Source organism: Cicer arietinum, chromosome 3, assembly GCF_000331145.2.
Source record: "Cicer arietinum cultivar CDC Frontier isolate Library 1 chromosome 3, Cicar.CDCFrontier_v2.0, whole genome shotgun sequence".
NCBI lineage: Eukaryota > Viridiplantae > Streptophyta > Magnoliopsida > Fabales > Fabaceae > Cicer > Cicer arietinum.
Window position 1 is genome coordinate 56676132 of NC_021162.2, and position 12608 is coordinate 56688739.

The 12608-nt window shown below is 31.1% G+C and overlaps 1 protein-coding gene and 1 long non-coding RNA gene across 4 annotated transcripts in view; one reads left to right on the plus strand and one right to left on the minus strand.

Moving 5' to 3' along the window:
* The window catches only part of LOC101501452 (uncharacterized), a 24527-nt gene extending 17547 nt beyond the window's left edge, over nt 1-6980 (plus strand). Inside the window, exons 3-4 of one of the 3 annotated variants that reach the window (XR_012162489.1) lie at nt 6509-6616; nt 6713-6980. The gene's annotated coding sequence lies outside the window, so the exon portion shown is untranslated. Of the gene's footprint in view, nt 1-3053; nt 3456-3882; nt 4264-6508; nt 6617-6712 lie in introns of those variants that run through there. The other 2 variants (XR_012162488.1, XM_073366758.1) reach the window with 2 other exon arrangements.
* On the minus strand, nt 4491-5650 carry LOC140919882 (uncharacterized). Its single transcript, XR_012162490.1, has 2 exons — nt 5489-5650; nt 4491-5128 (listed from the first exon to the last, which is right to left on the minus strand). It is a non-coding gene; the product is annotated as an uncharacterized lncRNA (long non-coding RNA).
* Nucleotides 6981-12608: the final 5628 nt, after the last annotated feature.

Below are 12608 nucleotides of genomic sequence, written 5' to 3' on the forward strand. Positions count from 1 at the left end.
TATTTCCTGCAAATGACATGGGCAAAAGTTGCGAATTACTCGGATACACCGACTCCAATTGGTGCGGAGATAAGGACGATCAGAAATCAACGACCCGTTAAGTCTTTATGTTCGGAGGGGCACCAATCTCTTGGTGTTCTAAAAAGGAGCCGGTGGTTGCTCTCTCTTCCTGCGAGGCAGAGTATATCGCAGCTTCGTTATGTGCATGCCAAGCTGTTTGGCTAGTGAACCTGCTGCGTGAGCTGGACAACAACACTAGAGGAGCTGTTTTGCTATTGATGGACAATGTTTCAGCCATCAACCTTGCTAAGAATCCCATAACACATGGGAGAAGCAAGCATATTGAGATGAGGTTTCACTATTTGAGGGAACTAGTGAGTTCCGGACAGTTAAGTTTGGGGTATTGCAAAAGCGAAGAACAAGTTGCAGATTTGTTGACGAAAGGCGTTACGAATGAGGTTTTCAAGAAACTTGTGATGAAGTTAGGCATGAAGAATGTGGAGCATTTGAATTAAGGTGGTGTATTGGAAGTGATATATAATTCAAATTTTGTTTGGGCCAAATTGATTGGTTCCACATTGTACCCCATATAAATACCTTTGTGTGTATTGTTTTAAAGACTAATGTCATTTTGATACCATAGTGAAAAACAGAAAATACTTTCTTCCATAATCTCTCTCTTTTCTCCATCATCTTCTCAAACACCAAAGTTTTCAATTATCGATTTTTCACCATTGATTCACCCTCCACTCTTGATTGTGTTCCAACAATTATCAACCTAATAACTACATTTAATGTCTTCTAACATTAGGATATTTTCCACATTAAACCACTAAATACACCTGAGAGTATCTATAGGTGGTCACTCAACCTAAACTACTTAATGTCTTAACATTGAAACCAAATGTACCTGTTAAGAAACCATTGCGTTCACTCTACAAGAAAATAACTATTACAAGTAGAAGCATTTTGCTTCAAGTTAATTCAAAAAACTCTAATTGGTTTGTTATGTTCACAACTGAAGACTTGATTTGTTGAGGATTTTTGTAGTGAAACTCTTTTGATATAAATTTCAATAAGGTGATTTTTTTTCTCTATAATTATTGATATTCAACTTCAAAACTTTTTCAGCTCTTTATAGCCTATTCCGAGGCCATAAAGTTGTTACTCACAATGTCTTTGATTTTTTATTTAATCTAAAATTTACTATGAATCTAAATATATATATAAATGCAGATGAAACTGAAATTTTTAATTCAAAATATCTAAGTGATTGCAAATAAATAGAAATTCTTTTGTAAATTTTTAAAATAATTTAGAATGTTAAAATCCTTACGAACTTTAAAACAACTTTCAAGTGAGACTTAATTAAGCTATGACTCTAATATAAACTCAAGATGTGATTCGACTCCGACTCAAGACATTGAAGGACTAGTGAACAATTCGGATACTCAAACTTTCAATGTTTACCTGTTACCTGTAAAACATCACCCTCAATATAGTGAACATAAAACTCAGTAACATAGATTTAATAAAAACAATTATAGATGTTTCCTAACCATGTCAGTGTGCTAAGCATGGAAAATCTTGTAGATAAACTATACTTCAATTTAATATAATAATATTTCTTCGTGAGCTATATTCAAATACCTCTTCTACCTCTAACTTCAAATCTTTCAAACACTTTAAACCACTAGACATGAGTAATCTAATGACTTAAACTCAATATAACAAGTAAGTCATAAAGACTACATTGGTTTTATCCAATGTCCTCTACTTGAATAATCTCTTTTGATAAGATTTGACATAATTAAGTCCGTAAGTAGTGTGGAGTATTTCTTTTCAATTAGTCTTCAGAGTATTTATAAATTTTATGGAGCCTTCTAAACGTGATATTAATGGTTTCATCGTATTCCATTTTGAACATTTTGTATTTCCAAACATAAATACTTGTTTTTTATTCATTGTTACGAGTTGTGCCTTCATGAGAAAGTTCTAGAGAATCCCATATTTTTTTTTTTTTGCATTATTGAATTCTTCACATTTTCATATTTTGCTTGACTTACACATCAAATAATTTCAAGCTTTTTTATTTAATGTGTGTTGCTCCTTTTGTTCTCTGTTGAAATCTTTTGAGACACAACAATCTCATTTTCTTTGAAGGATGAGGCGTAACAATCTTCAAGTATTCCCCAAAGCTCAAATTAATTGCATAGAAAGAAGGTTTTGATTTTATAGTCATAGTTGAATTATGTAAACATGGGAGTGGTTAACACGTGTTTGCCAACTCCATGATTATGTGTTGATTATTTCATTAACTGTGTACATACAGGGTGATTTAGCTTCTATCTTGCATTGCATTATTTCTCTCCTAAGCTCCCCTCTTAGAAGGTTTTCTTGTGTGTTGTGTTTCAACTCATTATCCTCCACTCCATTTCTATATAATTTTTTCCTCTTTTAATCTCTTTAATCAGTAATTTTTTTATTCGCTTCCTCCAACAGTTTCTTCTTCTGGGTTCTAATTTTTTTAATCGCTCCCTCTGCGGTTCGCTTCTGCTTCCTCATCATCGCGAAATCATCTTATGTGAAATCATGTTCTTCAACATTTCTCTGCGGTAACTCTTTGAAACCACTGATTTATAATCATCCTCTCGGTCCATAAAAAGTGGCAATGTTCATCTGCGGTCCGCTTTTGCTTCGTTATCCTTGTGAAATCATCTTTTTCGACGTCCCTCTGCGGTAACTCTTCGAAATTGTTGATTCTTAACTCTTTTGAATTATCTCAATTGAAGGATGGGCTTAGAGTTGACATGTTTTTTAATACATTAATTAGGATAACTATAATGATTGATGATATCATAACTTCGGAAGCTATACCACATAACTTAAGGAACATGCGTGAAAATACTCCATCTTTAAATGTTGTTGTTACATTTGGCCATGCGCCTAACATTTACTAGGATTAGTATAATGTTGTTGTTATTACAAGGAAACAAATTTTGTAGTAAGCAGTGAGGAAGTTGCTGCTCCTAACATTGACTGAGATATTTCAGTCGAAAGTTCACAAATTGATTGAGATATTGGAACCGTAGAAGAAGCTGAGGATACTGGTAATGGTTTTGCATCTCGCAATCCTTTCGTGACACCTGCGCAATTGCATCTCGCAATCTTTTCATGAATAATCGACTCTACTTCAAAGATACTCTGAAAGAGGTATAGGTTTGTTCGTTGCAACAAAAAAATTCTTTCTCTTTGTCCATTTTTTATTTTGCGGATAACCTGCTTCTCATAATTTGACCGACATAAATTCAATTTTATTCTATGCTCATGTGTTGTTTCAAAGCATGGGATTTGGAGGAGATGCATCACTCTACTATTCAGCTTTGATTGGAGGTGTTCTTGCTTTCTCAACATTCATTTCACTTCTTCTTGTTAGGCAGATGATCACTAGTTAGGTAAGAAAAAGTCTGACTTAAATAAACTCTAATCGTGTTTAAAATATATGTGCCATTGGATTGAGAAATAATTAAAATTTAATAGCTTAGGATATGTTAAAATATGAACAAAAAAGACAAATCAATCTTAGTATGTCATTTCTTTTTAAAAAAGTCCTCTAATTATTGTTGATTTCATTATTGAGTTATATTTATATTGTATATGCTATATATGATATGGTTCCATCCTATCTTGATTATATCAACTTATATGCTTTTCAATTTTCAAATATTTTCATTCATTATGGGGAGACATTGTGTTAGTTCCGACAAGCTAGGTTTTGAAGGAAACAATTAATTCATTTAAGAAGACTCTCCACAAGCCCTCACAATAGTACAAATAGTGGTATTTATTTAATGTTATTTTGTTTTGTTCTTATGGTTTCAGGTTAAAGATACCTTGATTTTCTGTTTTGTTTGGGCAATTTGATTGCCAATTCTATGGTTGCGTGTCACCCAAGGTTTCAATTTTCACTAGTGTCTATTTGAAAATATGTTTGCCAACTCCATGGTTATGTGTCGATTATTTCGTTAACTGTGCACATATAGGGCGGTTTAGCTTCTATGTTGCATTGAATTATTCCTCTCCTAAATTAGATTCAAGAAATAAGTTTTCTCCGACTCTTTATGTCAATAATTTTTCTAAATTTATTGTGAAAAGAATGTATTTCAAGGTCTATTGTTATTTCCACCATTGGCATTGTTTTGCTTAGCAGCAACTAGCTCAGCCTTATATTATTCGCATATGAAAGAAACAATTGGATCCTAATTTATTATTTATGTTTTGGATCTTGGACTGTATATAATATCTTTAACAACCTTTTTTCCATCAGATTCTTATTTTAATTGAAATAGAAAATAAAAGAAAATCAAGATTTATGATTGAATGAATAGTTGATCGATTTTTGAAATGAGATAAAAGATAGATGGATAAATACCATTTTAGAAAGTAGTTCATCTTTGTAAGGTCTATCAAAAGTAGGGTCTTGAAGGAAATTAGAATAAAGAGGTTCATCAAACACTTCTATATCATCTTGTTAAGTTACACAATCCAAAGATGAATTAGGGGAAGTGAAACAAGAATATGACATAGAGAATTGATGATACCTAAGAAAGAGAGGTGTTGAGAGATCTTGGAGAAGATTATGAGTGAATCACCTCCCCCTCTATATGTAGCTGCGATCAGATTTTCAAAAAACAGTAACAGGCTTATAAAATCAACCAGAAGAAAAATATAAATGAATAAAAACTGACTATGTAGAGCTTTGAAAACTTTTCCTTCATGACTTCTATATCTGAATGTTAGATGGCATAAGAAGGTTTCTCTTATTATTTAAGTGTGGGGAGTAAAATGTTGAATATAGAGGTGTTAAGTTCTAACACGTGTCATTAGGAGAAAACTTTTCTTAGAATATAGAGAGAATGTTTTTGGGATAAATAGTATGCCAAAATATTTTGAATTTGGAAATAGCAGCCAGATAATTATGATCTAGCCAGATAATTATGATCTTATCCATAGTTACATTGTATAGTGGCTCAAATCCCTTCACCAATCTTATTTGCAGGGTCAATGTCATTAGTGGCTGCTTGAATTTGTCTTAAGCTGAAATAACCTCTTTTAAGATCAAGAAGGTCTACAACATAGAATATTTTCAAGTAAATCACCATTTGGATTATAAAAAAAATGGCAAGAGAATAAAATAAAGGCAATTAAAAAGGAAAGCAGCTAATTCTACAAAATTTTATGAGAAAAAAAAAGTTGGGTACCATAGTATTGAATCCAAATCGCCATTTTCTTTTAAGTTTGTCACCCCTCCGTAATTATTATAAAGTAATTTGTATGCCTCCAAAGAATAGGCATGGATATATAAAAATCATGTTGATACCTAATTTTATATTTTAGATTCGTGTTCATATCTTATTATATATATTATGCTAATAAAAAAAAATTATAATAGAAGTAATTAAATGCATTATTTTAGACTTGAACGTACCTTTGTATGTAGTATCTTTTCGGCCAAAGAAACTCAATTTCTAAAGGGTAACCAATATCAGCATGACAAGAACACACAATGCAGCCACAATTCCAGCATGCCACCAGCAGACAGCCCTCCTGAATGATTTTCAAAGTCTACAACAAAGTTGAAATGCTTATAGAAAATGACAAAGCACGGCAGTGGAAAGAAACATGGAAAACAAATGATAAACAAAAACTTACTTGGTGTTACTGTGATAGTAGATATAAGAGGTCCATATACACCTCCATCAGGAATGGCAATGGTTCCTTTCCCTACCCAGTACAAGTGAATTTCCAAGGTGTTGTCATTGACATCGACATCGAATTGCTTAGTGATTCATTTTCCAACTCCACCAGCTTTTTCCATAATGTTAAAATGCTTCAAACATTTAAAACCCTGTGAAGATGTAGAATTTTAAATTTATGCCTTTAGTTTAGGACATTTAGTTTCTTCAAATATAAGAATCAACAAAAATAATGTAACAAAAAAAACTTCGCCTCCGTGCTGACTTGAATTGAAACTTCAAATATGTGTCTTCCAAGACTGCTAAAAGTCTGGTCATCTCTTTATTATTTAAAACAAGGTGCATTTTATAAAGCTAGGAAGAATTTTAGTTGGAACCTCTTACTTTTTGGTGCAGATTTGCCTTTTAGATTTTTTTTAACTTCTCATCTCATTTTTTTATACATAGTATATTACGACAAGCTATAAGAAAATTCTTTTTTTACACATTTGTTTATGTTGTTTGGTTATTCATTTTGTCTAAATATTTTAAGAAATTGACTTATACCTACTGTATTGATTTTTAGATAATGCACTTTGGAATAATGAAAATTCTGATAAGAATTTGTTATAGTTTTCAAGAGTTTGTCTTAAAATGGTTAGTCGTTCTTATAAAAGTTTAGGGATGGGTATGTGATTCCTTATAGAAATCCAGTCACCTACTATATGAAGTTTTCTTCGTTACCACTGATGAAATGTAATAAATGTTTGTAGAGGTTAATCAAGACTGCTTGGAAAAACTTGTCCGGTGTCAACTTGCAAGGTTTAAAAGAAAGCAATTGCTCCATTTTAAAAGGAATTTTGTATGTGTTGAAAATAAAGGTGTGCATAATATATTTTCTAAATATAATTCCTACATTTTATTTAATTTATTTAAGATTATTGTAACTAATCATTTCATCGATTGGCTTCACGTAGAAGTTGAACACTCTATTTCGTCAGAACATGCTCAATTTCAACAAGCAAGATGTAAAAGGAAGAAATTACTGCATTTGCATAGGAATATGATTTCAAATTCCAATTCAGGTCCTTACTCAAAAAATGTGCGAATAATTTTATTGTATATGAATGAAATTATTTACCTCCAAAATATCATGTAATTTGTTCCATCTTTTTCCTTTTACAATCCCCGTTAGACAAGCTTCCCAAGCTAATCCGTCAACATCTATAATTTCCAATGCCACCCGTAGACAAACTGGTAACTTCTAAAATATTTTAATCATTGGTACTTTAAACAAAATGATTGTTAATATTTATTGATGTTTGGTCTCCTTATATGGTTTGCATTCTAAAAAAATGTATTTTCTTTATTAGCTTCCATCATTGAAATTTGGAATTTTGAAAGACTAACACGTGTTTGTGCATTTTGTGGAGCTCTTCATTGGTATGAAGAAAGAACGAAAAATAGTAAACACCCTTAACATCCAAAGTTTTCTACATGTTGCATGGAAGGTTGGGTGCTACTTCCTTTACTAAAATTTTCACCAACTTTACTCTATGACTTGCTTGATTACGATGGAGATAGTGCAACAAAATATTTCCATTGTAACATTAGAATTTAAAATGTGGATTTTGCGTTTACATCTATGTGTGTAAAAATTGACTATGAAATCAACAAACACGACAATCCTTATGTCTTTCGAATCAATGGACAAGACTACCACCTATTTGGGTCATTATGTCTTTCGATTTGCTTGTATAAGAGACTTTGAGTTCCAACAAGTTACTGTAGTCTTGTATTCTTAATTTATATAACCACACAAGAGGTCTTGAAGTTCTTTTGATAATACTTATTTATAATATTGTTAGAATTATAAAATAATAAATACAAAAACAAAGAAAACTGATCAAGGTTCTTTTAACATATAGCATGTTATTCTCTAGATTACCAATCTTATGCTGTAAAATTATATGAGTAGCATAAAAAGGTGAAATTAGCATAATATTTAATTAAAATAATAGCACTAGCAGACTTGTATTCTTATTGGTTTTATTGGCAATGACATTTCACATATGGTTCATGGTGACGGGTGATGGAGTATTGAAGGGAGTGATTTGTATGAATTTACACTTAGTTACAAGAACTTGAATATATTTTGGTTATTTCTTCTCCATGTGAACTCTTGTTCACTCTCTTTCTTGTCATTTACTTTATTGTTGCCTCTGCTAGAGTTCTTTAATGTCATTTACCATGTCTGAAATTTGTTTTGTAGAAGGGAATTTTTGTACATATTACTTATTCTACTTATTAATTTTATTTTGTAGAAGAATAATGATGATATCGATTAAGAATTCCAAGATTTGAAAGCACAAGTTAAAGAGATAGATGTTGATGTTAAGTTTTATTTAATAGATATTAACCGTTGTTGTGAATATGTTATGTTGATTATGACAATGATGATTGACATTATGGCTTAGGGTATACTATATAGTGATTATTGTATATATAGTTAAGGTTTATTAATAAATGAACCATTATATAAATGTGAGTCAGTTTCTCAATTTTTTTTTTTAACTTGATATAATGAAAGACAACAGTTTTGAAGTGTTTTTTGAAGTACAAATACAACGGATTTGGATGAAATATTTTTTAACTATAGCTAAAAACTGTTGGGGTAGCTCACTCCAAAGTCATATTAAGAGAATGGTGTAGAACCATTCTCTAATATAGTCAACTGCAACGGTTTTTGTAAAACAACGCTTTAAAATTATTGTCGTATTATAGTATCATAATCGTTCTAATAGACTATTTATGGCAAAAATTGTAGCGTAAACATTAGGCAACGCCTCGGTACACCACGGTTCTAAAACCGTTCTCTTAGCTTACGAAAACCTTTTTCTTCAAATAAGTAACGGTTTTTTTGTGTTGCGGTAGATAGAAAATGTTGTAGTGAGAATAGAGAAAAGCCAAAAATTTTCCAACTTTACATACATGACACCGAAAATGAGATCTCAAATAGATTAGACTTTATCCAAGGTGATAACGTAAATAGTCTTCTTCAAGAAAAACTTGTAACAGACATTTTGCATAATGTCTTTGTAAAATCATTTAGGATGGTAAGAGATAAATATGATCACTATGATGTCAAATAATTGAAACTAAGATTGCTTAGCAATAGGTTGACTGATGGGAGACAACATAACCTATCCTCTTGTTGAGAAGTTGCAGCGCTTCTAGTTGATCAAAGCTCAAATGAAGAAAGTCATCGGGATATAATTGTTGAACACAAAACAACTGGTCTTCATAGAATTACATAATTGCACCCAAGTTTGATGGCACAACAATACCCATTATTATTTCCATATGGAGAAGATGGTTATATGAATGGGATAAGTCATCGAAATCCATAAACAGGGAACTGCTACAAGCAAAAACAGTTACTATGAGACAATGTTATTCTATTCGCTTGCAATAACGAGCTGGAGAGGCACAAACATTGTTAGGGAATGGGCACTTGTTCCAACAATACAAGGTGGATGCTTATGATTCCATCAAAAAAGTTAGAATCAATTGGATTAGAAAGAATCAAAAGAAATTGCATGCAGAACTATATAGTGGCTTGAGAGATGTTATTAATTAAGGATACATCATGACAAATTTCGTTGGTAGAATGACAATCCTTCCATCGTCTTATACATGTGGATCGCGATATCATGTTCAATATTACCAGGTAAATAATTATTTCACTATCTATATTTAGTCATGCATTATATATATACCCAACAAATCTCTGTGACTTCCAATATATTTTTCTTTGAAATAAATCCATTTTCATGTTGTTCTTTGATTATACTTAGGCTACATATATCTGAATTTTATGAATGTCTCTCTAAATTGACGATCATTTTTCAAAGGCATATTTTTTAAGTCAACAACTAACAATTGAAATCATATTGAAGATGCGATGGCTATATGTCGATATGATGGATATCCCAACCTATTTTTAACATTCACATGCAACCCAAAATGGCCAGAAATACAAATTTTCCTTGAAACCATTGAAGGACAAAGAAGTGACGAAAGACCCGACTAAACCCGACATCATTAGTCGTGTTTTCTCTATTAAGTTATAGGAGCTAATCAATGATATTAAACGTCAACAAATATTTGGTAAAGTCATAGCAGTCAATGTATTTTGTCACAATTTTAATTCATTTTAGTCTTTGAATAATCTACAAACAAAAGAAATATCGAAATTTACCTACACTACCTATTATTGTATGTAACAATTTTAATATGCTACTAAAATCTATGAATATTAAAATAAAAATATCCCATAATGTTTTTATTTATTTCATTCCTTTTAATTATGTGTTTTTTTTTTTTAACAATTGTGTACACCGTTCAAAAAAGAGGTTTGCCTCATGCCCACATATTAGTGTTCTTACATTCCGAAGATAAAATACAAACACCACTAAGATTGATGACACCATATTTGTAGAAATTCCAGATAAAGATATTGACCCTTACTTTTAGTGCAGTTGAGCGAATTATGATACATGGACCATGTAGTATTTTAAATAAGAAATATCCATGTATGATTAATGGAAAATCTAGGAAGCATTATCCAAAGAGATTTCATGATAAAACATCAATAAATGAAGATGGATTTCCTATATATATGCGACGAAATGGTGGTCGATACATCTTGAAGAATGAGAGCCAACGTGATAGTCGTTATGCGGTCCCATGCAATAGAAATCTTTTGATGAAATATGATGCCTATATTAACGTTCAACTTTGCAATCAATCTAGATCAATTAAATATATTTTCAAATATATCAACAAAGGTCCTGATCGAGTTAGAGTAATCATCTCTAATGTAGAAAACTTTGATAACAATTCACCAAGTTCAATGCACTTTTGTGATGAAATTAAAGAGTATCTTGATTATAGATACATTTCTCCATCAAGAAGCTTCTAGGAGAATTTTCCAATTTAATATGTTTTTTAGAGAACCAGTTGTCGAACACATTTCCTTTCACTTCATTGGGCAGCAAACAATATATTTCCCAGAATCTATGCGTATTTCTACCATTTTAAATAAAGAAGAAACTGAAATCACGATGTTCACATAGTGGATGAAAATTCACTCTGAAGACATGGAAGTTCGACAACTAACAATTTTCAAAACATATTCTGTTTACAGGAAATCCCATAAAATTAAAGAAGATGAAGTTAGAGAAATACCACCTCAAGATTTTGCCCACAATACACCAAAGAAAAGAATGGTAGAAAATCGAACAACATTCAAATATATTATGACCATGAAGTGGGAATCTAATGTTTTGGTGAACTTATAATTTTTTAACTTATACGTAATTCATAATTCCATCACCATATACTAATATGTATGTAATTACATACCTATCAACTACCCTAGCACCACATATATACATGCAATCACATGATTTTGAAGAATTACACTTTATACATCAAATTGAGAGATTATATACATGATAAATTTACATTTCGATTATTTAATTATTTATGCACTTTTTCATATAAAAAATAACATGTAACTTAAAATTTGGACAACAATTAAAAAATATTAAAACATTATATTATGAGTTCGAACCCAAAATTTTATCCGTATTGTTTTGATAAAAAAAAACATAAGAATATTCCTTAAAAAATAAAAAGGGGAACATAAATTATATTTATCACTATAGTTGCTATTGTAATATTATTGTGTTCATCATCAACAAATTTAAACTCTACACGACTAATGGAATACAGGAAAGGGTATTCACAATCTGTGCAACTATCAATGACATTGATTACAAATTTAGATAGAATTACATTGGATGTAAAAATTATCTCATAAAATTAACTCAACAAGACCAACAATACAATTGTTCCTCATGTGACATGACATCAAAGTATCCAGCACTAAGGTATCACAAAATTTTACTTTTCCCACCTTCATTTTGTTTAACTCATAGCCATGACATAAGTTGATTTTTTATAGGTTCAAGATTCAATTAAGAGTGTCACTTGAAATGACACCAGCAACATTCACTATGTTTGATAAAGAAACTCAAAAACTCCTCAAAGCAATAATTGTTGAGACAAACTCTATATTTTAAGTTTTGATGAAAATAAACAAAGGTTAATTAAGAATGTTAATTATGATTCTAAATGTTATTATAAAATAACTTGTGCTTTTGAGTGGATTTAATTAAGAGCAGAATCAAGCAAATCAAGAAAAGACAACAACAAGATCATTCTGCATCATAACAGAGAATGATCTTCAGCTTCAACAAATTATCCATCACAGCATATTGGTCAAATCTTTTCTATCCTTGTGATAAAAAGTCCGCTCTGGAAATCATTCATATCTAATCAGTACATGGCAAGGAACAAGTAGGAATCATCCAGACTCAAAAAGGTTATTTGATCGCAAAGATCAAAGGACTCAAAGACAGACAAAAATCATGACGATCTGCATACTCCAAAATTCAAATGTCAAGAAAATATGATCAATCTGGGCATATGACAAGACAATAACAAAGGAAATCCAGAATGTTTAAAACGGGAACTCCAGAATGATTATTGAAGCTCAAGAAAGTTCAAACTGATAAACCAAGAACGTTAATCATTCTCCGTTTTTCTGCACAGAGACAACAACTCTGTTTCTCTTTGTTTTGATCTACAATTCTTCTCCAACCCTCTCTAACTACACTCAAAACTCAAGACAGATAATGTACCATCCAAAATCAATGAAGAAACGTCAAAGAAATGACAGAAATGCTTTAAATGCTAAACCATTAAAAGTCAAAAAGCTATTTCAAAGAAGTATTATTTTTATTC